The sequence below is a fragment of the Lithobates pipiens genome, unplaced genomic scaffold, assembly GCF_037356315.1.
Source record: "Lithobates pipiens isolate NorthernLeopardFrog02 unplaced genomic scaffold, aLitPip1_a1.2 Scaffold_13, whole genome shotgun sequence".
Taxonomy (NCBI): Eukaryota; Metazoa; Chordata; class Amphibia; order Anura; family Ranidae; genus Lithobates; species Lithobates pipiens.
In genome coordinates, this window is record NW_027507718.1 from 145,712,588 (window position 1) to 145,738,355 (window position 25,768).

Sequence of the window (25,768 nt, forward strand, 5' to 3'; positions counted from 1 at the left end):
ACGTGCGGAGCCCGCCAGGAAGTCCGTGCAGCACTGCGCTAATCACAGGCCGTGAGACACTGCAGCTCTGCAGCCACCCATTGGGGCAATGTCTCACTGCCTGTGACTAGCGCCGCGCCGACTTCCTGATGGGCTCTGCACGTGGAGTATGCTTATCGCCTGAGCTCATCCTTAACTCTCACTGCACTCCCTCACCCCCATGTCACACCTACACTGAAATCCTCGCCACCCCATAACTCCATGCCACCCTGCTTCCCAAAGTCCTATCACCCTGTAGACCTGACACTGCACCACCACGTCACCCTGTAACCTGAAACCTGCTTCCCTATGTCAAACATCTCCCTCATGCTGCACCTCCATGTCCCCACACACAGTGAACTGAACTGAAAGTTAATTTCCCGCCCACTTCATTTTCCTGTGTAATGTCACTTCTGGGTCCCTATAGCAGATGGAATAGCCAGTGTTTCGTCAGATTCGGCGACCCGTCAAAATGTGTAACGGAAGTGACGTTCCGTCGCCGCCATCTTCTTACACCCCAACTCCTCCACAGTAAGAATACAGTGAGAAGGGAGAAATCGGACATATTGTTACACCCACCGGAGTTTTGCATTTTACACTCATTTTAACAGTAAAGTGAGTTTTTATAGTTAAATACAGTACTTAAAATTCCGTCTGACCGGGTAGATGTTGAATTGTAAAAGCAGCTGCAAGCCTTTTTATCTCATAGGTTTGCTAATCTGACATAAATTCGCTGCTTTTAAAATTCAACATCTAACCAGACAAGGTTGTCACAAAATGTAATTATCGCCGAAAATAGAACGCTCGGTTATGGCTATTTATTAATAATCTATAAAGGTTTGGGCACATCGAGCTAAAACAGGACGTAGAGAGGGCGTTCAGTGTGATTTGAAGTGCTACTTCCTGGTGTCGCCTCTTCAAAGCGAGGATTGCACCGTCTTGTATGCTGAAAGTAATATTAGAAAAGCGGCCATTCACCAGAGCTGGGCACACTGGTAAGGTTCGTCTAATAGCTGTGTAATATGTGTGTGTGCAGGGGGACCAGCAATACGAACACAGGAAGGAGAACGTACACAATCATTTGAGATTTCTGTCACTGAGGACAGTGTATGGGCTTTGGCCTTTCCACTTTCATTCTTGTTAACCGTCTCTCTCCCTGCTTGAAGAATAATATGATGTCCAGTGTTGGGAAATGGGGAGCTCAGGTAGAATTTAAAATTTTTTCGCAAATGTCTTATGACTAGGGATGAGCTCCGGTGCGTTCGCATACTCCACGTGCAGAGCCCGCCAGGAAGCGAGACATTTCCCAATCACTGGAGCCGCACGTTGGGAAAATGCCTCCCTGCGTGTGATTAGTGCAGCGCCACGCCCACTTCCTGGCGGGCTCTGCACATGGAGTATGCAAACACGCCTGAGCTCATCCTTACTTATGACTAAGAATGAGCTGCGGCATGTTCGCACAATCCACGTGCAGAGCCCGCCAGAAAGTCAGCGTGGTGCTGCGCTAATCACAGGCAGTGAGACATTTGCCAATCTCTGCAGCCGCACGTCGGGAAAATGTCTCATTGCCTGTGATTAGCGCAGCACCGTGCCGACTTCCTGGTGGGCTCTGCACATGGAGTGTGCAAACGCGCCAGATCTCATCCTTACTCATGACTTACCCAGTACCTGCCTGTCCAGGGAGCCCGCAATGTCGGCAAACCCCAGCCGATCTTTGGATCAACTCCTGGGTGCTGCCGCTGCCATCCCTGGTAAGCGAACCCAGCAGTGAAGCATTTAGCTTTCACAGCTGTTCCCTACTGTGCATGCCCTGAGCGCTCTCCGCTTTCTAATTGGCCCAGACAGGGGCCAAACTTCTGGGAGATCGGGCCCCGTCCCCAGAAGTGGGAAAGGGGGCTTGTCAAAAATGAGTCCCCCTTCTCCGATAAAAGGTGTCAAATGTGTCAGGAACTGTATAAGCAGAAGTTCCACTTCTGGGTGGAACGCTGCTCTAAGTTGGGGAGGACAGGGCCTCAAGAAAATTGCGAGGCAGGGGATAAGTATTTGTGGTGGGGTACTAGGGGTGGTGATTTAAGGGATTTGGAGGGGTAGAAGATGTGGACATTTTAGGAATAAAGGATTTGTGCTAGGAGGGGTGATTTTTTTAATTTTTTTGGGGGGGGGGGGTATTTTTGCTGGGGGATTTAAGGGAAAACATTTTGCTGGCAGGAGGGGGAATTTATGCTTAGGGGTAAACTTGCAGATTAATGCTTTAGTTTGTTTGTGGGGAGGATTTTTACTAACGTGTAATTCTCATACATCTTTGGGGGGAGCGCAGTTTGCCATGTTCGTCCTGGGCTCTAGATGACCTTTCCCTGGCACTGCAGCATACTATCTGGGGAATTCGTGTCTCATAGGCCTCATGCAAACTGGGCCCTTCTGAACACCTTCCTTCTGACAGAAGAAAAGCAGCATTAAAAAAGCACCTAAAGCCGCCTAGGTGCTCATTCATTTTATTGGTCAAAATAATGATTTATTATGACCACTGAAATTAATAAATACTCAAGCACCAAATGCACCTAGCATAGGCACGTGGAGCATTTTTTCTTTGCACAAGCATTCTTCTCCTGAACGTGATTTTGGTGCGTTCAGATTTCTGCCTGAAAGCCCAGGTTCGCACTGACCGGTGGATTGAAAACTATTTCATACCCACATATTAGTCTGACTTCGGGGGCAATTTTAGAGACATCTGGGGGTTGCTGCACATATGGCAACTTCGGGGTGCAATTCGTATAGACATAAGTCAGACATCTCAAGCCACCCGCATTTGGCGGCGGACTCACGGACACCCGCGAGTGCGGCACGATCTCCCGGCTGTCAGCTAGTGATGTCCAGTGAACGAATTGTTCTTTTGAATCGATTCTTTTCAGTGAACTGGATGAATCGATTCATCTGAGTGAACTGATTCGTTTGAAACAGTTCACTCTGCACTCAGTACATATCAGAGCAGGCCTGGTAATATGATCCTAGAGCAGTGATGGAGAACCTTGGCACCCCAGATGTTTTGGAACTACATTTCCCATGATGCTCATCTACACTGCAGAGTGCATGAGCATCATGGGAAATGTAGTTCCAAAACTTCTGGAGTGCCAAGGTTTGCCATCACTGTCCTAGAGTGAGAGAGCTCCGCCCCTCCCTGCAACCAATCAGCTGACTCAAAGCACAGTGACACTCAGGAACTGGATACAAACTTAAAACAAGAGTCAGGAGTACACAGTACACCGAGTTAGGCCCCTTTCACACATGCGGACATTATCTCCGTATTTCATTCATCTGTTTGCAGATGAAATACGGATATACATGCATTCCTATGGGATAGCGGGTGTCTGCGGATAAACATCCGCAGACACCCGCTATCGTCCGCCTCCGCTATTGTCCGATTCTGCAGACGGAGGAAAATCCTATTTTTTCTATCCGTCTGCAGAGCGGATCGGATGAACACGGACAGACGGTCCGTGCTCATCTGATCCCCCATAGAGAAGAGCGGAGAGCTGACAGGGCGGTCCCTGCAAAGTTGCAGAGACCGCCCTGTCCCACGCCGGCTCAGCGGGGACAACGGAGCGATCCCTGCTGAGCGAGCGGATCATCACGGGGCGGATCATTACTGATCTGTCCCATGTGAAAGGGGCCTAAAATAATCATATCAGTTTTTAGAACACAGTACACTGAAAGAACCATGAGTCACCACCAGTAAAACAATACACTAAACCAATGAGGTAGTAGCAGTGATAAGGTGGTACGGACAGCCTAAGGCCCTTTCACACTCGTGTGACTTGTCCTGCGACTTGAGACTGCAAAGTCACATGACAAGTCACACCCCATGATTTTCAACAAGTTCAGTTCATATCTGTGCGACTTCAAAGTAGTTTTTGTACTACTTTTGTCCGACTTTGATGCGACTTGTGGCAGAGACCTCAAGATTACACCGACATTGCTTCAAGTCGTGGCAAAAATCATGGCAAAAGAACTTGACTTTCAAGTCGCACAAGTGTGAAAATAGCCTTAACGATTGAATTTTACTACCAGGGGTACTTCGCCCATGGTAGTGGTAGTAAAATCTGATCATCGTTCCTGCGCATGCGCTGTAAAGACTACGGGCAAATCTGATGGCTAGCAATGTTAACTGTGAAGTTGGCCCATCAGAATGCAGTTCACATGCACAAAAACCCACTTTTCATTTAGGCTCCATTTCCACTTGTGCAACTTGTCCTGCGACTTTGTACTCTATGATTTCCAATGAGTTTTATTCGTATCTGTGCGACTTCAAAGTAGTCCCTGCACTACTTTGGTCCCACTTGGATGCAACTTGAGATCCATAGACCTCCGGAATACACAGGCATTGCTTTAAAGTCGCATCAAAATTGCGGCAGAATTGTGCAACTTTCAGGCTGCGTTAGCCTGAAAAGCCTGAAAGTTGCATGATTCTGCTGCGACTTGAAGCAAGCCTGTGTATTCTGGAGGTTTATGGGCCTCAAGTCACATTAAAATGGGACCAAAGTAGTGCAGGGACTACTTTGAAGTCGCTGTGACTTGAAGTCGCACAGATATGAATGGTACTCATTGGAAATCGGGTACTTCTTGTCATGCAACTTTGCAGTCCCAAGTCGCAGGACAAGTTGCACCAGTGGAAACAGAGCTTAAATGAAAAGCGGGGTTTGTGTGCATGTGAACTACATTTTGGGGCAACTTCACAGTTAACATTGCTATCCATCAAATTTGCGGAAACCTAGGCTCAGGGCTAGTTCAAACTGCTGCATAGTGCAAAATCGCATGCGATTTGCACTGCAGTGCAAATCACAGGCAATGTCCGTGCAATGCGATTTCAGCCATACAGGTAGTATGCCTGAAATCGTATCGCATTCGGACTAAACTTGCACAGGACCCTTTTTTTGGTCCGCACCAGAATCTGATCGCATGGCACCCATGCGATCCGATTCATGTGCAAACTGACACTTTGCAGTGCAACATGCGAGCTGAAATGGGGGTGTCATTAACATTGTATGACACTCCCCAGCAGTTCGCATATGTCGTTGTGAACTGTCGCGTGAGTCGGGTGCGATGCAGGAACCCGTAGTGGAATCGGAGGGTTCCCGCATGGCACAAGTGTGAACCCAGCCCGACACAGCTGTTTGTGTATCACCAAAATTCATGACAGTGAGCTAATCTGACAACAATAGACTTGTGCTCTGCGCCGATGAACTAAATCAAAGTAAACGTCCCAAGGACCTGCCAACCTTCTGTGTAAATCGATCTTCTGATTCTAATCATTTAATATGGTTGAATCAGAGCTTCGGTTCACTTGCTTGTCAGTAGACTCAGCAAGTGAACCGAAGAATCGATTCATTTAATCATTTCATTTCAGTGAGCAGTTCGAAATGAACCGATCCGGACTTCCCATCACTACTGTCAGCCACAGCAGCCCGAGCCGCCCCATCCTCCCAGCCAGGGCATGCAGCTCGGGACTTCCTATGTGTCCCAGACTGTTACTCCGCCCCATAGGCGTGCGAAAAACCTTGATCAACTCCTGCTGCCACCCCTCCCCTCACTCCAATTCCTGTGGCTGTGCATTAGGAGTGAAGAAGATGTGTGGGCGGGAACTTTGAAACAGCAGGTATCTCCTCTTCATGAACAGTTAGCCTGAGCCTCCGGGACCAGCCTGTGAGTAAACAGTGTGACCGAGCTCTCCCCCTCCAACTCTTCCTTCTGTCTCCTAAATCTCTTACCCTTATTCCCCCCCCCCCCCCCTTTTTATTTTGTGCTTCAGAAGTTTTTTTGTGCTTCTGATAAGAAACTGTATATAAATGTGAAAATTCAAAACAAAATCCGAAAATGTCTAATCGGTGGAACACATTTCAATATACATTACTTCACATGCTTTGAATAATCACACAGGTTTTCAGGTACTGTCTGTGTTTTGTGTTATAGATTCAGGGCTGGTTCATACCACACTTTTTTGTGATCCAGATGCATTTCTGAAAGCACACGCATTTTCAATGCATGCATCATGGGCGTCCGCAGCAGGGGGCAAGGGGGGTCAAGTGCCCCCTCCCCTGGAATCCCCAAGGTGTTGCCGCCATGCTGCATTTTTTTTTTACTGAGTCCGCCGGCGGCTGCATCCTCCGCTCTCTCTCCTCTGGATCACAGAGCGGGCTGCCTCTGTGTTCGGCGGCCGCTCTGTAACGTGGCCCCCCCCCCCAGACCTGCTTGTGTGATAGTAGAGAGAATCAACATTCCGCCTATCACACGAGACGATCTGGGGGGGGCGGGGCCATGTTACAGAGCGACCGCCGCCGTACACAGCCAGCCAGCACTTTTATCCATAGGAGGAGATGCTGCAGGTACAGCCCACCCTGTGTGCCACAGTGCCTGGATAGGAGGATGGGGGGCTGCAGGGGGTCTCCTATCCAACTTATTTTACTGTCCCCAGTTCACCTTGTGCTCCCTGCCCCCCCCCCCCCCAGTGCTGTCCTCCACCACACTCTCCTGCCCCCCACCCAGTGCTGTCCTCCACCACACTCTCCTGCCCCCCACCCAGTGCTGTCCTCCACCACACTCTCCTGCCCCCCACCCAGTGCTGTCCTCCACCACACTCTCCTGCCCCCCACCCAGTGCTGTCCTCCACCACACTCTCCTGCCCCCCACCCAGTGCTGTCCTCCACCACACTCTCCTGCCCCCCACCCAGTGCTCTCCTCCACCACACTCTCCTGCCCCCCACCCAGTGCTCTCCACTCCCCCCAGTGATCTCCCTCGTTCTTTTTACCCCCCCAGTGCTCTTCAGCTCTCCCCATCACTCTCCAGCCCCCACCCCAGTGCTCTCTAGCCCTCCATTTTCCCCACCCCTGTTCTTTCTGCCCCCTGGTGTTCTCCCAGCCCCCCCAGTGCTCTCTACCCTCCGTGCTCTCCACCCCTGTTCTTTTTGGCTCCCCCCAGCACTCTCCACTCCCCACCCCTGTAATCACCACTCCCCCTGCATTTTGCCCCCACCCCACGTGCTCTCCAACCCTACCAGTGCTCTCCAGTCCCCTGTGCTTTCCACCCCTGTTCTTTCTGGCCCCCACTGGTGCTCTCAAGCTCCCCCCCCATTGCTCTCCACTCCCCCCTGCTCTTTGTACCCCCCAGTACTCTCCAGCCCCCGTGCTCTCCACCTCTGTTTTTCTCCCCCCCCCCCCCCCGTGCTCTTCATCACCCCACACTCTTAGCCCCCCCCCCAGTGCTCTCAGCCTACCGTGCTCTCTACCCCTGTTCTTATTGCCCCCAGTGCTCTCAAGTTCCCCCCCCCAGCACTCTCTTCTCCCCACCCCTGTGATCTCCACTTCCCCTCGCTCTTTGCCCCCACCCATGTGTTCTCCAACCAAGCCAGTACTGTTTGCTCCCCCTTTTCTCCAACTCCCACCCAGTACTCTCCACTTCCCCAGGACCAGAGGACAGGCTGACTGGGGCTGGAAAATGAGGACAGCTGAAGGTCCAGGTGGCCAGGGACCACTCCATCTCACAGCAGACAGATCCTGTGGAAGGAGCACAGTCCCCATCCAAAACGAGAACAGACCCTGCCTGCTGCTAGCCATCATGGATATCCTGCTGGCATGCAAGGTACCGTACCAAGCATCAACAACACACCTTCCCACAGACAGGGACTGCAGACTGGGACATGGGGCACAGGAGGGGCTGCATTTGGTGGGCACAGTGAGGCTGCATTTGATGGGCACTGGTGAGGCTGCATTGAGCTCTTGCATCAAGTCTGCAGTCTCTGACCATCTCCTGTAGCATGTCTGCAGTCTCTGAGGGAGTCTGGAGAGGAGTCAAGAGTGGGAGCACCGCCGGGATGGAGGTCATGGGAGAAGTCAGACTTGTGTGGACTGTGGACAGGAGACTATAGGATAAAACCAGAGCCACCAAGCTGGAGCCGACTGACTGAGCCCTGCACAGTGCACCTGAGAGGAGGTCAGTGAAAGCACCACCAGGCCAGTCGGGGGGGGGGGGGGGGGGTCACTGATGTAAGGGGGGAGTGAATACGATAATGTAAGGGGCACTGATATAAAGGGTTTCCTCCTTTTATATTAGTAACCCACCCCCTTACCTTCGAGTATTCTTTCTGCAGAAGGTGCCCCCCCCCCCCCCCCCCCCACGTTCTGAGTTCCTGGGGTCCCCCTTGATGATTGATCACTTACCACTATTAAATGGTAAAATGTATGGTTTTCCCTTTCATGAACAAGAAAATAATGACGTTATGCTGTTGGACTGGTATAATAATGCTGTGAGGCTGGTATGAAATTTTTTCCAGGGCTGGTTTTTGAAAGCATGGGCGTCCGCAAGGTTACTCAGGTGGCTGCGTACCATGCCCATATAGCCTAGAGAATGTACATCTTTTTACATTGCAATACATCTGTTGTTGCCATATTTTTATCTTTATGAAAACAGTCTATACAGTGACAGTATGAGATCAAAATATGGCCACAACAGATGTATTGCAATGTAAAAAGATGTACATTCTCTAGGCTATATGGGCATGGAACACAGCCGCCAGGGTAACTTCCAATACAAAATTAAGATGAATTATCGGTTATATAACACATATGTATTACCAGTGGAAAGATTTTCATGATATTGTCGAAAAGGGGCGGAGCATGAGTGGCCTTAAAATGATGCCCCCCCCTTGGAAAAAGTTCTGCGGACGCCCATGGCATGCATTCCAGTGTGTTTTTTTTTTTTTTTTTTTGTAATGCGTTCGTGTGTTTTTTGATGTGTCTTGCCATGTACCAGTGTAGTTCCATGCAAAAATATGCAGCATGTTCTACTTTTGTTGGCTGCATTGGAACGCACTGCACAGGTGGGAACTTGGACCATTGGAATCTATTTCTGTTACCCTGATGTAAAGAGGAACTCTTCAGACTCTGATGGTTGGGGGGGGGGGGGGGGGGGGTTGCGCGAAACGGCGAGCAGCAACACCTTCTGAAATGGGTTTGCAACCTCCCTGAAATTCATTTTTGCAGGGATGTCTGCCATAAGTAGTACAGTAACTACTTTTGGGAATTGGTGTGGCGTCGCACTGATTTGGATGGTGCCATTGCCGGCATGCCAAATCGCACCAATGTGTAACCTAGGCTACAACGTCTCTTCCTCTAAAAAACGTATGTGTTCATGGACCCATCAAACTCCTGTAAAATGGGCGCTTGACAGTTGCAGTGTGCATAAGGCAATAGACATGCCTTAGAATGCCACAAAATTCCCTTAATTTTGTGTACCTTGAGACCAGACCTCATCTCGAGTACACGGTGCAGTTTTGATGATCTATCAACAGGAAGCATGATTTAATAAGGCAGGGATTGGCAGTGTGTGTATAATTTCCTGGTCCATCTAATACAATAAAAGAGAAAAAAGGAAAACCTAGTGCTGTAAAGCACGGTACTGGTACTACCCCTCTGAATTTTATAGGCAGAGCACTTAATGTAGTAAAAAAAAACTGTATTTCTCTGTCGTTCATTGACGGACACAGGAGCTCTTCTTGACTTTAGGGTTAAATGGAGTGTAACCTTGGTAACATGATCCTATCCCGCTTCCGGTATCCTTGGTTTTTGCAATCATCGGGTGGAATGCATGCTAACCACAGAGGTGGTTCACGGCTTACACGCACAGCACCACTACCGATAAGCGAGCAGCCCCAGTGTCGGGTGGACACCAACAAATGTAAGGGGCCATTTGGATTTTCTGTTGTTATGTTTTTAAATACTTTTAATAAACCTTATTACCGTATATACTCGAGTATAAGCCGAGATTTTCAGCCCCTTTTTTTAGGCTGAAAGTGCCCCCCTCGGCTTATACTCGAGTCACGCAGATCAGGTAGGCAGACGGCGGCCATTCCACTATTCAAAAGCCGCGCCTCCCTGTCTGTGATAGGCGGAACACTCAATTTCCCAGCAGTCAGTGTTCCGCCTATCACGGACATCCGCTCATTCTCATACTACGGACGAGGATGAGAGGATGTCCGTGATAGGCGGAACACTGACTGCTGGGAAATTGAGTGTTCCGCCTATCACAGACAGAGAAGCGTGGCTTTTGAACAGTGGAATGGCCGCCGTCTGTCAGACGAGGAGGAGAGGTGCGGCATGGCACACAGAGGCTGCAGATTGGCACAAGTAGGCTGCGATGGACACAGGGAGGGACGGGACACAGGGAGGGACACAGGGATGGACACGGGGAGGTATGCAGCTGCAGATGGGCATTGTTGACCCTATTTTCCACTCTTTTAAGCTGTAACAGTAGCTGCTGCATATCTCACCCTCGGCTTATACACAAGTCAATAAGTTTTCCCAGTTTTTTTGTGGTAAATTAGGGGCCTCGGCTTATATTCGGATCGACCTATACTCGAGTATATACGGTACGCTATGGAAGCATCCATTTGTTTTTTCTATATCCCATGCCTAACCATCCGGGGAGGAGTGTTTTTTTTTTTTTTTTTTTTTTTTTTTTTTTTCCCTCATCATATTGTCTAATTTGGAAAGAACTTATTTGTAAATTATGGTGGAAAATAAGTATTTGGTCAATATCAAAAGTTCATCTCAATAATTTGTTATCTATCTATTGGCAATGACAGAGGTCAAACGTTTTCTGTAAGTCTTCACAAGGTTGTCACACACTGTTGCTAGTATGTTGGCCCATTCCTCCATGCAGATCTCCTCTAGAGCAATGATGTTTTGGGTCTGTCACTGGGCAACATGGACTTTCGACTCCCTCCAAAGGTTTTCTATGATTTTGAGATCTGGAGACTGGCTAGGCCACTCCAGGACCTTGAAATGCTTCTTACAAAGCCACTCCTTCGTTGCCCGGGCAGTGTGTTTGGGTTCATTGTCATGCTGAAAGACCCAGCCGCGTTTCATCTTCAATGCCCTTGCTGATGGAAGGAGGTTTGCACTCAAAATCTCACTATACATGACCCCTTTAATTCTATTATGTACACAGATCAGTCGTCCTGTTCCCTTTGCAGAGAAACGGCCCCAAAGCATGATGTTGCCACCCCCATGCTTCACAGTAGGTATGGTGTTCTTTGGTTGCAACTCAGCATTCTCTCTCCTCCAAACACAATGAGTTGTGTTTCTACCTAACAGTTCTACTTTGGTTTCATCTGACATTCTTCCAATACTCTTCTGGATCATCCAAATGCTCTCTAGCAAACCTCAGACGGGCCCGGACATGTACTGGCTTAAGCAGGGGGACACGTCTGGCACTGCAGGATCTGAGTCCCTGGGGGCGTAGTGTGTTACTGATGGTAGCCTTTGTTACGTGGGTCCCAGCTCTCTGCAGGTCATTCACTAGGTCCCCCGTGTGGTTCTGGGATTTTTGCTCACCATTCTTGTGATCATTTTGACCCCACGGGGTGAGATCTTGTGTGGAGCCCCAGATCGAGGGAGATTATCAGTGGTCTTGTATGTCTTGCATTTTCTAATTATTGCTCCCACAGTTGATTTCTGCACACCAAGCTGCTTGCCTATTGCAGATTCAGTCTTCCCAGCCTGGTGCAGGGCTACAATTTTTTGTTTCTGGTGTCCTTCGACAGCGCTTTGGTCTTCACCATAGTGGAGTTTGGAGTGTGACTGTTTGAGGTTGTGGATAGGTGTCTTTTTTTATACTGATAACAAGTTCAAACTGGTGCCATTTAATACAGGTAATGAGTGGAGGACCGAGGAGCCTCTTAAAGAAGAAGATACAGGTCTGTGAGAGCCAGAAATCTTGCTTGTTTTTTAGGTGACCAAATACTTATTTTCCACCATAATGTGCAAATAAATTCTTTCAAAAATCAGACAACGTGATTGTCTGGATTTGTTTCCACATTTTTTCTCTCATAGTTGAAGTATACTTATGATGACAATTACAGGCCTCATCTTTTTAAGTGGGAGAACTTGCACAATTGGTGGCTAACTAAATACTTTTTGCCCCACTGTATGTGAGCAGGCACATTCCTGTACAAGCCTTCATGACTTTCTTTTTAATTAAAAAAAAAGTCATTTGTATCTGGTAAGCAGATTCTTTACCTAGCACTGTGGGGTGATGCTCCCTCTTCCTGGTGAAGGAATTTCTACTATTCACATAGAATATTTCATATGCACCTAGAAGACCTTGGTGCCCACATTTTAAATTGTGGTTGATACTATTGGGACTCTCTAATCGCCTTTTTTCTGTGATTTGCAGTCTGAGGGCAGCTTCCGCCTCAGAATTAATGGAGGATGTGGCAATCGCCATGCAAACTCTTCAGGAGTTTGGTTGGGTTCTGAACCTCGAGGTCGTGTTGGTGCCGACTCAACGCCTGGGCCTGCTTCTGGACTCCTCGGAGGCCAGTCTTTCTTCCTTCAGACAAGCTGCAGACTCTTCAAGCTGTGGTGAAGTTGTTGGTGTCCCACAGGTGGTCGTCGCTGTGTTTTTGCATGCGAGCCTTGGGTCTCATGGTAGCCTCTTTCGAGGTGGTACCATATGCTCAATTACTCGAGTCTTGCAAAAGGAGATTCTGTCAAAATGGGACAAATCTCAGTTGTTCCTGGATTGTCAAATTCGAGTGAACCAGCTAGTCAGGGACTCCCTGCTCTGGCGGCTGAGGTCGCTGGCTCCTTGGTCCGAGAAGTCGTTCCTTCCTCTTGATTGGACTGTGATCACAATGGATGCCAGCCTGACCGTTTGGGGGGGGGGGGTTTGGGGCGTACAGGCAGCCCAGGGTCGGTGGACCCAGGAAGAATGCCGATCAATGTACTGGAACTTCAGGCAATCAGGCGGTGCTTCTCCACATAGTCACAGAGGCTGCAGGGGTGTCTGGTCAGGATTCAGTCGGACAACACCACGGTAGTGGCGTATGTCAACCATCAAGGAGGAACAAGGAGCTTGGCTGCAGCACTGGAGGTCGCTCACATCCTGCGGTGTGCCAGCTCTTTTTTGGTCGTGTATATTCCGCAGTAGAAAACTGGCAAACGGACTACCTAAGTCGTCAGATGCTGGACCAAGGGGAATGGTCGCTACATCTGTATTTCGGCTCCTTGGCCTAAGGTGGGGCACGCCAGATGTGGATCTCCTGGCTTCTCGACTCAATTGGAAAGTACAGAGGTTTGTGACCAGGTCAAAGGATCCCTGGGCGGACGCGGCAGACTCATTGGTGGCTCCATGGGGGCATTATCTACTGATTTATGCTTTTTCCCCTACTCAAACTTCTACGTCTGCTTTGCAGAGTGGAGGCCGAGAGGATTCTGGTAATTCTGATTGGCCTCTGTGTCCAAGTTAGGCCGACATAGTATGAATGGTGGTGGATGTTCCTTGGTGACTGCTGATACGAGAGGACCTTCTGTTGCAAGGTCCAATACTTCATCCTGCTTTACCATCACTGGCTTAAATGGCATGGCTGTTAAAAGCCAGCTGCTAAGAGACCAAGGTCCATCGTATTTGGTAATATCCACTATGTTGAGGCCACGGAAGTCATCTTCTCGGAAGATTTATCATCATACGTGGAAGGCCTACATCTCCATGTGTGAGGAGATGGGGTGGCGTCCACGTACATATTCAGTTTCCAGCATCCTGCTGTTTTTGCAGGGAGCAGTGGATCAGAAACTTGCATTAAAGCGAGGTTCCACCCTAAAGTGGAACTTCCGCTGATCGGAACCCTCCCCCCCCTCTGGTGTCACAATTGGTACCTTTCAGGGGGGAGGGGGTGGAGATACCTGTCAAAGACAGGTATTTACACCCACTTCCGGGCATAGACTCCCGTGGGAGTCTATGCCTCTTCCTGTCCTGCCGCGCTGTCTGCTGGGACACACACGGGTCCCAGAGACAGCGCGGACAATTCCTATTGCGCTGCGCGACTCGCGCATGCGCAGTAGGGAACCGGGAAGTGAAGCCGATTCGCTTCACTTCCTGATTCCCTCACCTAGAATGGTGGCGGCAGCAGCCGAGAGATCGATCGGCCTCGGCTTCCGGCATCACTGGACCCCGGAACAGGTGAGTGTCCGTTCATTAAATGTCAGCAGCTGTAGTATTTATAGCTGCTGGCTTTTAATATTTTTTTTTCCCCAGTACAGTCCCGCTTTAAGCACCATTAAGGGGCAGATATCAGCTTTGGCTGTCCTTCTTCTTTTATTTTTTTTTTTTTTTAGCATCCCTTGGGGACTCATTCATTGGTGAGTATGTTTGTTCAGGGGGTTTGATATGTGGCCCCTCCGGTTCGACCACCGCTTCCTCCGTTGGATTTGAATCTGGTGCTCTTGGTGCTTCAGAAACCGCTGTTTGAAAACATTCGGGAGATTCCCTTATTGACACACTCTCAGAAAGTAGTCTTTTTAGTGGCCATTACATCTGCCAGGAGGGTTTCTGAGTTGGTGGCCTTGTCTTGCAAGTCTCCCTACTTGCTCCTCCACAAGGAAAAGGCGGTGCTGCGTCCGCAGCCTTTGTTTCTTCCAAATATTTCGGCCTTTCATCTAAACGAGGACATTGTGCTTCTGTCCTTATGTCCTCAGCCGTTGCACCTACAAGAGGTGGCTTTGCATTCCTTGGACATGGTCCGGGCTCTGCGGGTGTATCTGTCTGCTATGGCTCCTTTTCGGAGGTCGAACTTGCTGTTTTATAACGTTGGCTGGTCTCATCGGCCACCATTTCTCGGTGGATCAGACAGATTGTGGCTCAGGCTTATGACATAAGGGGATGGGCGCCTCTTTCCTGTCACGACACATTCTACCAGGGCAATTGGTGCCTCTTGGGCTTTCTGACATCAAGCGTCTGTTTTCCAGGTGTGTAAGGCGTCGACCTGGTCATCCGTTCACACTTTCATTAAATTTTACAAGGTTGATGTGAGCGCAACTTCGGATGCTTGCTTTGGCCGCAAGGTTTTGCAGGCGGCTGTTTAAGGTTGCAACTCCTCCGTTAAGGAGCTCTAGTTGTTAAGGGTGGAGTTATTGTTTTGCTGTTCCCACCCCTCGTTTCTTTGACACTGCTTGGGGACGTCCCTAAGGTCAAGAAGAGCTGCTGTGTCCGTCAGTGAATGCTAGAGAAAATGGGATTTATTTTTTTTACTCGCCGTAAAATCCTTTTCTCTTAAGTTCATTGACTCACACAGCATCCACCCCTCTTATTTATGTTCGTACTGCTTTTGACAATCTGAGCTGCTGGATACAGTGTGAGGGGTTATAGCCAGTAGGACTGCCCCCTGGGCGGCACTGTGCAAGTGTTGCTGTTTTTAACACTTTCTGCCTCGTCCTAAAGGGGCGATATAACCCTAAGGTTGCTGTGTCTGTCAATGAACTTCAGAGAAAGGGATTTTACGGTAAGAATTTGATCCCCAAGCAAAACATGATTTAGGGCTTGGTGGAAAAAACCCTTGTTGGCAAGCACAGCGGTAAGAAATTTCTTGTAGTTAGTTACCAGGTTTGCACACATCTCAGGAGGGATTTTGGTCCACTCTTCTTTACAAATATTCTCTAAATCTTTAAGGTTTCTTAGCTGTTGCTTGGCAACTCAGATTTTCAGCTCCCTCCATAAATTTTCTATAGGATTAAGGCCGGGAGACTGGCTGGGCCACTCCATGACCTTAATGTGCCACTCCTTTGACCCAAAACATACTGCAAGGGCAACATTGTCATGCTGGAAGACCCATTCATGACCCATCTTCAGTGTTCCGACTGAGGGAAGAAGGTTCTCATCCAAGATTTTACAATACATAGCCCCATCCGTTGTCCCCGCAATGCGGCAAAGTCAGTCTGTATCTTTAGCAGAGAAACAGCCCCAAAGCATAATGTTTCCACCTCTGTGATTGACTATGGGTATGGTGTGGGGGTCCTCAAATTTTTTTATTTTTATTTTTTTTGGGGGGGGGGGGGGGGTGGAGGAGGATTTTATGTGCTTGGGTGTAACTTTATTTTTTTGCAAAATAAATATTTTTTATTAAATTTTTATCCTTCACGTAGGGGATGTGATGATTTTTAGAAGACATGTTCTCTTTAACCACTACAATACAGGGCACTTTCGCCCCCTTCCTTCCCAGCCGAATTTTCAGCTTTCATCGTTCTCACAATTTCAATGACAATTGCGTGGTCATGCTATGCTGTACCCAAATTAAATTGTTATCATTTTGTTTGCACAAATAGAGCTTTATTTTGGTGTTATTTATTAACAACTCCGTATTTTTTTTTTTTTGTGATACAAGTGAAAAAAGAGCGGAAATTTGGAAAAAAACCAATATTTTCTTCTTTCTATTTTAAAAGAAATCCAATAAAATCAAATTTTGTCATAAATTTAAGCCAAAATGTATTCTGCTACATGTCTTTAGTAAAAAAAATTTGGTTAAGTGTATAATAGTTTGTGTGATCATGGACATATGTACGCCAATTATCATGTACATATGTGTGCAGGGGATCACGGACATATGTGTACAGATAATCATTGGGACATGTGATTTTAGTGGGACATATGTGGGGGACATGTGTTTTTATTATTAGGGACATGTGTTTTTATTATTAGGGACATGTGTTTTTATTATTTGGGGACATGTATGTTTTGGGAACGTGTGTTTTGGGGACATATGTGGGGACATTGTGTTTATACTGTGTGGTGTGTTGTGTGTTTACACTAGGCTGGTGATCAGTGAGTAAAAAGCTGGAAAAAAAACAGCTCATACTCGCTGATCATCAGCAGGCTGCAGCGATCTGCTCTCCTCTCCTCAGCAATGACTTCTGTGTGAGGAGAGGAGGAGCCGATTGCCTAGCAACCGGCTGTTTGTTTACATCACATGACGGCCGTGATTGGACACGGCCGTCATGTGATCAGGAGGGCCAATCACAGATCCCTCCTGCCGATCCGAGATGTGCCGTGTCCGGGTGACACGAGCGCATCGGGATCGTGCCGCTGTGCGCGCGATCCCCCTCCTTCTGAAGGACGTTCAGGAACTTCCTCTCAGAAGTAGAGAGCTCCCATCCGGCCGTATATGTACATTGGCCGGGTGGAATTGGTTAATAACACATGCAGGGTCTAAAACGGGTAGGCAACAGTGTGGCAAAAAAAAAAAATTCAAAGAAATTGAGCATGCCAGTTTTATAACAAAAAATGTCAACTTCACATCCTACTATACTAGTAAATGCTGTAAACTACTTTTAGTAGTGAGAAATGAACATCCCGCACTCACACCTCGGATCAGCCCCAATTCCTGCAGCTCCACACCCAAATGAGCCCCAATTCATGCACCTTCACACTTCAGATCACTGTTGTCCCCCCCCCCCCGCGCAAATCTGTTTCACCACTGTAACACCCCTGCTCATCTAGCCTACCACTGTAAACCCCCCCCCGCTCATCTGTACCACCATTGTAACTAGGTACTATTTTCATAATCGATTAATCGGCCAGTAACATGAGGTTAAAAAAAAAAGAGCCCTTATAGTACAAAAATATAATCGCTACTGTAAATATTACTTTCACTGTTCTACAGTAAAAAAATTAACCCCTTATAGTAGTTCTCTGCTTTTTTATTTTTTATTTTTTGTACTATAAAGGGCTAATTTTAGTCTTTTTAACCCCATTATGTTACTAAACGTCTTAGGCCTGGTTCACATCTATATTTAACACATCTATTTAATGGTACTTTTTGCAGAACGCACTACAGTTCATTTATATGGTTTCCTATGGGACACGTTAATATTTGTGCTGTTTTCAGCCGTTGCATATTTGGAAAGGGTCAGCGACTTTTAACGCAAAACAGTGCTTTTTTTGGTTCAATATACTTCCATGGAGAAGCTGCAGAAAAGAATGTAATGCGTTTTTGGAGCAAATTGCGTTTTTTAATCTGCCCAAAAAAATGCAAAAAATGCAAATTGCAGTAAAATCACGTGCAAAAATCAAAAACTCAATGCAGAAACAGATCAAAAGCTGCATAGGTGTGTACCGAGCCTTATGCTGGCCTCACAGATCAATTTTCAGGTGAGAATATTCAGATGAAAAATCTTTGTACATCCACTAAAAGAATTTTGTTTGAAATTTCCACTTAATTTCTGAACAAAAACCACATACATTGTCTGCAAATTCCCTTGACCGAGAAGTTTTCTATTTCCAAATTTTCCTGTCACTGTGGTTGAAAATGAACGTCGATTTGACCCACTTTATTTTTTTTTTTAAGGCGATTAATCAAAACAATAATTGGCCAACTAATCGATTATGAAAATAATCGTTAGTTGCAGCCCTAATTGTAACCCCCTTTCTCATCTGCCCCACTGTACCTCCCTGCCCATCTGCTCCACCGCTGTGCTATCCTGTCTTCTGTCCTAACACTGAACTTATCTGCTCATCTATCCCAACACTGTACCACCTGCTCTTCTGCCCCACCACTGTAACCTTCTGCTCATGTGTTCCACCGATGTACCTCCTTTCTTCTCTGCACATCCGCCCCCACCTCTGTACCCACCCCCTCTACTCATCTATCCCAACCAATGTACCCCCTTTCTCCTCTGCCCCAACACTGAACCCCCCCCCCGCTCCATGTTTCCCACCACTGTAACCCCTTGCACATCTGCCCTGTCACTGTACCCCCCCCCCCCCCCCCGCTTTTTTTGTTTAATTTTTTTGTCCCACCGCTGTACCCCCTTCTCATCCCTTCCACCACTGTACCTTGCCTCCTGCACGCCACACGGAGCTAAAGACGTTTCTGTGCAGTGCGCTCTGCAGCCGCCTCAGAGATATGTGAGCCGGTCACATTCTCCCACATCCAATTTGCATAGGTGTGAACCCAACCTAAATCTAGATTAGGGATTAGGTTTTTTGGTGCCGAAACCAATACCGAAAATGAAAAATACACTAGGCCGAAAACCGATACCGAAACCGAAAATGGCTTTTTTTTATATATTAAAAAAAAAATGATTTATATAAAATTGTCTTATAGTATTATTCATTATAGTATTCATATTCAACTGAATCATTAATTTTATGAATAAAAGAATAGTCCAGTAATGTAAAATAACAGTACTTTAATAAAGCAACCCAAATAAATTGGACAGTGGACACAGAAGATAAAATCATAAAATACTAAATTATAAGTTACTATAGCATATCCTGCAGTGTAGACTGCAGTCAGTGCACATTGAACCATAACAACAACAAAAAATATAAAAAAATGACTAAGTCTAAGAAGACTTAAAGTCTAATGCCGGCCATACACGGTTTGAATTTCGAAAGAATTTTCTTTCGAAAATCGTATCTAAGAATTTTCGTATGAATTTCGCACCATTAGTGGGCTGCAGCAACAGCCGATTTTCGTGCGGAAATAAAATTTGAAGAATCGGACATGTTGGAAACTTTTAGAAAAACAAACGATTTTCTAATCAATGAAGGGAGAATCCTGCAAGAAATGTAATAAGAAAAGAAAATGTATGGAGAGAAAAGAAAATTTACGGAGAGAAAAGAAGATTCCCAGCCAAGAAAATTCTTTTCTGTAGCAACATGAGGTGAAATTGAAGGCTTGGTCGGCTTGGTTTCGAAAATCAATGGTGGTGCCATCGGATCACAAAAAAAACGAATTTTCTGATTTTTGAAAAGAAAATTGGTTCGAAATTCGACCGTGTATGGCCTGCATTAGACTTTATTAATTTTCAACTTAAATCAGAAGAACCAGTAGTAATTCAGTTCTCTCTCCCTAAGGTGTCAGCGGCTGCATATGCGATAAAAGTGTATGTATGTAGCTGCGGGTTACATACATGGTCATACAGTAGACCACACTGTTTTCCGGCCCCCGGGTATGAGCGGAGACATCCCGGAACACAACTAGGATACAGCCTGGTCTACAGCAGAGGTGCTCAGCCAATCACAGCAAGCAAGCAATGTAGACTAGTCTGTGTTTCTGGAAGTCTCCACCCATATCTGGAACACAGTGTGATATAGTGTATAGTACTGGAGTATGTAGACAGCCACAGATACAGAACATAGTTTTGTACATGCAGCAGGCTGAAAGCTTAGGGAGAGACAATCAATGACTGACAGTTTGTCCCAACAACAAACTATAAAGAATAACAAGGGCAGAAGGCTGTTATTCTGTTTCACAGTATCTGTAAAATATATAAGTATGCTAAATGCAAAATAAATATTTATTTTCAACCTGGGAGAACTGCAGTAATTTTATTTTTTTCCTCCCTAAGTTCTATCCCTAAGGTGTCAGCGGCTGCATGTGCGATAAAAGTGTATGTATGTAGCTGCGAGTTACATACATAGTCATACAGTAGACCGCACTGTGTTCCGGACCCCGGGTATGAGCGGAGACATCCCGGAACACAGTCTACAGTCTGGTCTACAGCAGCGGTGCTCAGGCAATCACAGCAAGAAATGTAGACTAGTCTATTTCTGGAAGTCTCTGGCCATATCTGGAACACAGTGTGGTATAGTGTATAGTACTGGAATATGTAGACAGCCACAGATACAGAACACACAGTTTCGCACATGCAGCGGGCTGAAAGCTTAGGGAGGGACATAGTTTGGCCCAAATGCAACAAACTATGTATGATGTGTGTGTACAGTACTAAAACTGGAGATCTCTTAAATTGAAGTGCAAAAAACTAGAACTACTACAATGAACAACCAACTAATGGCAGTATGGCACAACTAGACAGTTGGAACATACTGGTAGTCAGTCATACTATGGTGTATGTTCCAATTGTCCAATAGCACAGTCCAATGTCAATTCATTTACTATGTTCAACATGGTAAAGGAATTGGTCTATGCTACGGATTTATAAATTCAGTAAAAGTGGCAGATTTCGCTTTAAGAACAAAAATTGCTCCGCTTTCTCACAGGAGAGACGGTTTCTCTTCTCGTCAAGAATATGAGATGCTAGACTGAATAGTCTCTCACTCTCTGTACTGATGCTTGGGGCAGATAAATATCTGGGAAAACATTGTTGATGCGCCAGTACGCAAGGGGATTGTCACTTCTGGCGATGGGCTTTTCAGCTAAATAAATGTCCAGCTGTTGGGTAGCTGCACTTGTTGTGGCACTGCTATGGACCGGGGTGCATCATGTAAAATTTCTTCAAACATATCAGATATGGAGGGAGCGTGTTCCTCTTCACTTGTATGCAACCGTTTTTTCTCACTTTCCTCTGTGCTACACCTCAAAACTCCTTCACCGGATGCTTCCACCACCTCCATTTGTGCCTGTATCATTTCCCGTGCATGCTGCTTTTTCTCAACATTAAATTAATGCTCTTTAAATCGAGGATCTAGAACTTTTGCAATGCAGTACTGAGGGTTGGACTCGGTGTCTTGAAACCGGTTGGTAACGGCCTCCAGTAGAGTGGTTTTAGCCGTTTTTACGCCATGGTCTGTTTCTATCTCTTTTCCTAGCAGACGTTTCAGTGCGGCAATCAAGGGAATAACTTCAGAAATGGAAGGATTAGTTAAGCTTATTTCTTTTAACTGTTCAAATGGAGATAGAAGAGACAAACTATTTTCAACAAACATCCACTGATGTGCACTCAGTGTTGCTGGCAGCTCGTAATTGGCAATGTATGCAGCTAAAACACGCTTTTGTTCAAAAATACTTTGCAGCATATAGTAGGTGCTGTTCCAACGAGTGGCTACATCTTGCTGCAGTCGTTTCGGTGGCATTCCAAACTGTATATGCAAAGCTTGTAATCTGGAATAAGCCAGCGGAGAATGCTTAAAGTGACCCACAATTTTTCTTCCTTTTGATACAATATCAGATATGGTGCGCTGACTCAGCAATCCTTCATTCACAGCCAATTGCAGCGTGTGTGCCATACACATTATGCTTTTAAGTACACTGTCCTCCATTGCCTTTGCCATGTTCTGCGCAATATCTCGGACAATCAAATGCACTTTAGACTTCTCAATGTGGCAAGTGTCAATAATGGATTTTAAAGTGTCAGCTATTGCTGCTGCAGTATGTGATCCAACAAACCCATGTGCGTTAAGTAGGATGTTTTGCAATTGAAATTTGTCATCTATCCACTGCGCTGTCAGGCTGAGCATGCTCGTTGGACTGACGTCTGAACTCCAAATGTCAGTAGTAAAACTGATTGCTATGATGTCGGTAGTCATGAGCTCTTGAACGTGTTTTCTAACACTGCAAAACAATTCAGGTAGACAGGTATCTGCAAAGTAGCGTCTGCTTGGTAGTGAGTAACGCGGCTCAATATGTTGCATGAGCCTACGGAATCCAATGTCCTCCACAACAGAGAATGGCTGGTCGTCTAATGCAATAAATTCCATAATTTTATCTGTTATGGCACAAGCTTTGGGACTGTCGCTTGCAACTTTTTTAACCTTTTCAAAGACCGTGGCCACAGATGGTGTTGAGCCTGAGTCACTTTTTGGAAGTGGCACTGTTTTCTTGTAATCTGAATGCTGAACTGGATGTCGGGTTTTCAGGTGGTGTATCAAACATGTTGTTGAAAAATGCCTTGACACTGTACCCCCTCTTGAAATTTCTGCTGAGCAAAGACTACAGATTGCAAATTTGGGGTCTTTATCAGAAATTTTTAAATATTTCCACACTGCAGACATGGTCCACCTTTGCTGGTAGCGCAGAATAATAGCATAGAATGATCTATAGTGGGAGTGAAATCTGAGGGGGAAAAAAAAGACAAGACAAAATCAATTTAAAAGCTAAACCCCAGGAGGCAGCTTTAAAAAATAACAAACTATCACTTTTTTTTAAACGCTGCAGCTCTTGCCATGCAAGGTAGTTAATATGTCTGCACTGCAGTACATCTGACTTGTACCAAAAAGATAATATAGTTGCACTGATTAAATTTCATTGGGAATGGATTGCTTGCATGCAAATTGCAATTGCATGCTATATTTAATTTTTTGGAGCTATTCTGCTGTATAATGTACTATAACTTCATGCGCTTATTGTCATTGCATTTGTCAGCATAGTATTATAACTAAGTTATACATGATTTGTTGAAACATGACAGTACACAATAAAATATATAATATATAGCTATTAAATATAATATATTGCGTACTGTCATGTTTTAAAAAATCATGTGCTTGCTGTCATGTCAGTGTGCTATACTATACCAAAATGACAAATTCAATGACAACAAGGGCATACATTTTATTTTATAGTATACTAGTACTACAGAATAAATAGCATGCCATTCCATTGTAATCAGTTTTATATATTTTTTTTTTGCTACAAGTCAGATGTACTGCAGTGCAGACAGACAGACAGACATTATTTAATACCATACTGCATGACACAAAAGGCACAAAGGCGTAAGTAATACATGTTGTTTGACTGCTATGACAGTTTCAGTAGTATAGTAAAATAAAATTAGTTGGATTGTTTGTCAGTTTAAGGCAAAAAAGCAATGCATTGCTCACCGGCGAATAGTAGTAATGGTAGCCATCCAGGAGAGACCGTGCCCACCCTTGTACTTCAGTATGCTATGTGCAGCCCTCTATGAAGCCATCTCTCGGGTCCCAGCAGCGTCTCTTTCGGGTCCCAGCAGCGTCTCTTTCGGGTCCCAGCAGCGTCTCTTTCGGGTCCCAGCAGCGTCTCTTTCGGGTCCCAGCAGCGTCTCTTTCGGGTCCCAGCAGCGTCTCTTTCGGGTCCCAGCAGCGTCTCTTTCGGGTCCCAGCAGCGTCTCTTTCGGGTCCCAGCAGCGTCTCTTTCGGGTCCCAGCAGCGTCTCTTTTGGGTCCCAGCAGCGTCTCTTTTGGGTCCCAGCAGCGTCTCTTTCGGGTCCCAGCAGCGTCTCTCGGGTCCCAGCAGCGTCTCACAAGCACGAGGAGCGTCCGCGGGGAAGGTGCCAGCATCTCAGCAGGGAACGTGCTTATGAGTGCGGTGTCTTATCCGCGAGGAACATGCAAGCCGCCCACAGAACGAGTGATGTCATCCGAAGTTTCTCCCACCGCTACTGCGCATGCGTGATTTTCGGCGCCATTATCGGCAAGAATTCTCTTTCGGCAAAATGCCGAAAAGGCAATTTTCGGCCGATATGTTTTGGCGGCCGAAATTTCGGTGCATCCCTAATCTAGATCGCAGTGTGATGTCACAAATGCCACCAGGTAAAAGGGTGACAAGTGCGGTATATAGTCCCATCAAGCTGCATTAACTCAAGAGTTCAAACAATTGTGAGGCCAGAATATGTGCCAAATGTAGATATAGTGGACATAACTGCCGTCAAAGAGGAACCGGTATCCCCCAGTAGCAGGAGCATGTCATCCACATACAGTAATGGTTTTTCATGTATGTCACCATATTTAAAGCCTGTAATATCATCTGTGGATCTTAGCAAAACCGCCAAGGGCCCAATGGCCAGGGCAAACAGGAGTGAAATTGGGCACCCCTGCCGAGTCTACCCCTCTCTTAGGGAGAATAATGAAGTCGTTTCAACCAGGAGATAAATGCATTCCCAAAGCCAAACCCCTTCAGGAGTAGGGAAAGGTATTGCCTTTCAACATTATCAAATTCTTTATTAGCATCAGACAGCAAGGTTCTCAAACCCACACTGTCTGCAGGGTTTTGCATATTCATTATTAATCGACTAATTACAGTGGCGGTTGATTTTAGCATGAAGCCTGCCTGGTCAGGATGTATTATACTCATAAAAACCTTGTTCAATCTCTGAGCTAACACCTTGGACCATATTTTAAGATCTGTCTGCAGTAAAAAAAAAAAAAAAAATAGGCCCATAAAAGTTAGGATCTGTAGGGGGTTTTACCTGGTTTCAAAAGGAGTATGATATTGGCTCTAGTCATGGAAGCCTGGTAGATATTGTCTTGTTTTATATAACTGAAGTAATCTTAGCAAAATAAGATCTGCATATTGCTTATAAGCCATAGGGAGGCTATCATACCCCAGAGCCTTATTTAAGGGGAAGAGGTTGGCTGCCTCCTGAATTTCCTACAGGAATCTAGGAAAGACCACTGGGAGGCTGACATCCAAGGTTAATGTGGTAGAAAAGGCTAGCATTAAAATTTTTGCATTTCAGTTAGAATTCTCTCATGAATGAGTGCATCCTCTTTCATGAGAAAACATTGTCGTTGGAGGGGGTGGGGCCAGGACAGAGGCAGTGTCGGGCAGCGCTAGGCGGGATGGGGCTGTGCTGCTTTTACAGAGACACCAACAACGGTATCAGAGTGCCAATGCATAGCCATCATCCATGATGGAGAGGAAGATGGCCAACTGTCTAGATCAAGCATGTCCAAAGTCTGGCCCATGGACCAATTGAGGCTCGTGGTACGTTTAATACAGCCCCACTGGTAATTTGGACGTGTATATAATTTGTGGCCAACAAATCCCTGAGCACCATGTGGTGCTGGGGTTTCGTTGGGGGGGCCACAAAAGAGATATATATATATACACACACACATATACTGTATTTACCATTCCTGGGAGGGGGCGGGACAAGTGCCATTGGATTACATACAGGAGACTCTCCTGTTTACTCGGAGGCATATGTAATAGGACTGGACTGGCATTGGACGACTGTTCTGTCTATCATAGGAGGCGGGGCTTCGTAGTAAAGAGGCCACCAAGTAAACGGGATTCTCCTGTATGTAATCCGTTGGCGCTCGTCCCGTCTCCTCCCTGTCCCCTCTGAGCCTGCAGATGGGCATGGATCAGGCTGCATTTATGGCACTGGTGAGGCTGCATTCACGGCAATGGTGAGGCTGCAGATGGGCACCGACCCTTATTTTGCTTCACTGTTCTTTATTTAAAATGTACGTACCGTATATACTCGAG

General features: G+C 46.3%; 1 protein-coding gene across 2 annotated transcripts in view; it reads left to right on the forward strand.

Moving 5' to 3' along the window:
- The first annotated feature begins 550 nt into the window (after window positions 1-550).
- Window positions 551-25,768, forward strand: part of LOC143974387 (uncharacterized) — a 32,074-nt gene continuing 6,856 nt past the window's right edge. The window contains exon 1 of one of the 2 annotated variants that reach the window (XM_077475687.1): window positions 551-633. The gene's annotated coding sequence lies outside the window, so the exon portion shown is untranslated. Of the gene's footprint in view, window positions 634-874; window positions 1,014-25,768 lie in introns of those variants that run through there. The other variant, XM_077475686.1, reaches the window with a different exon arrangement.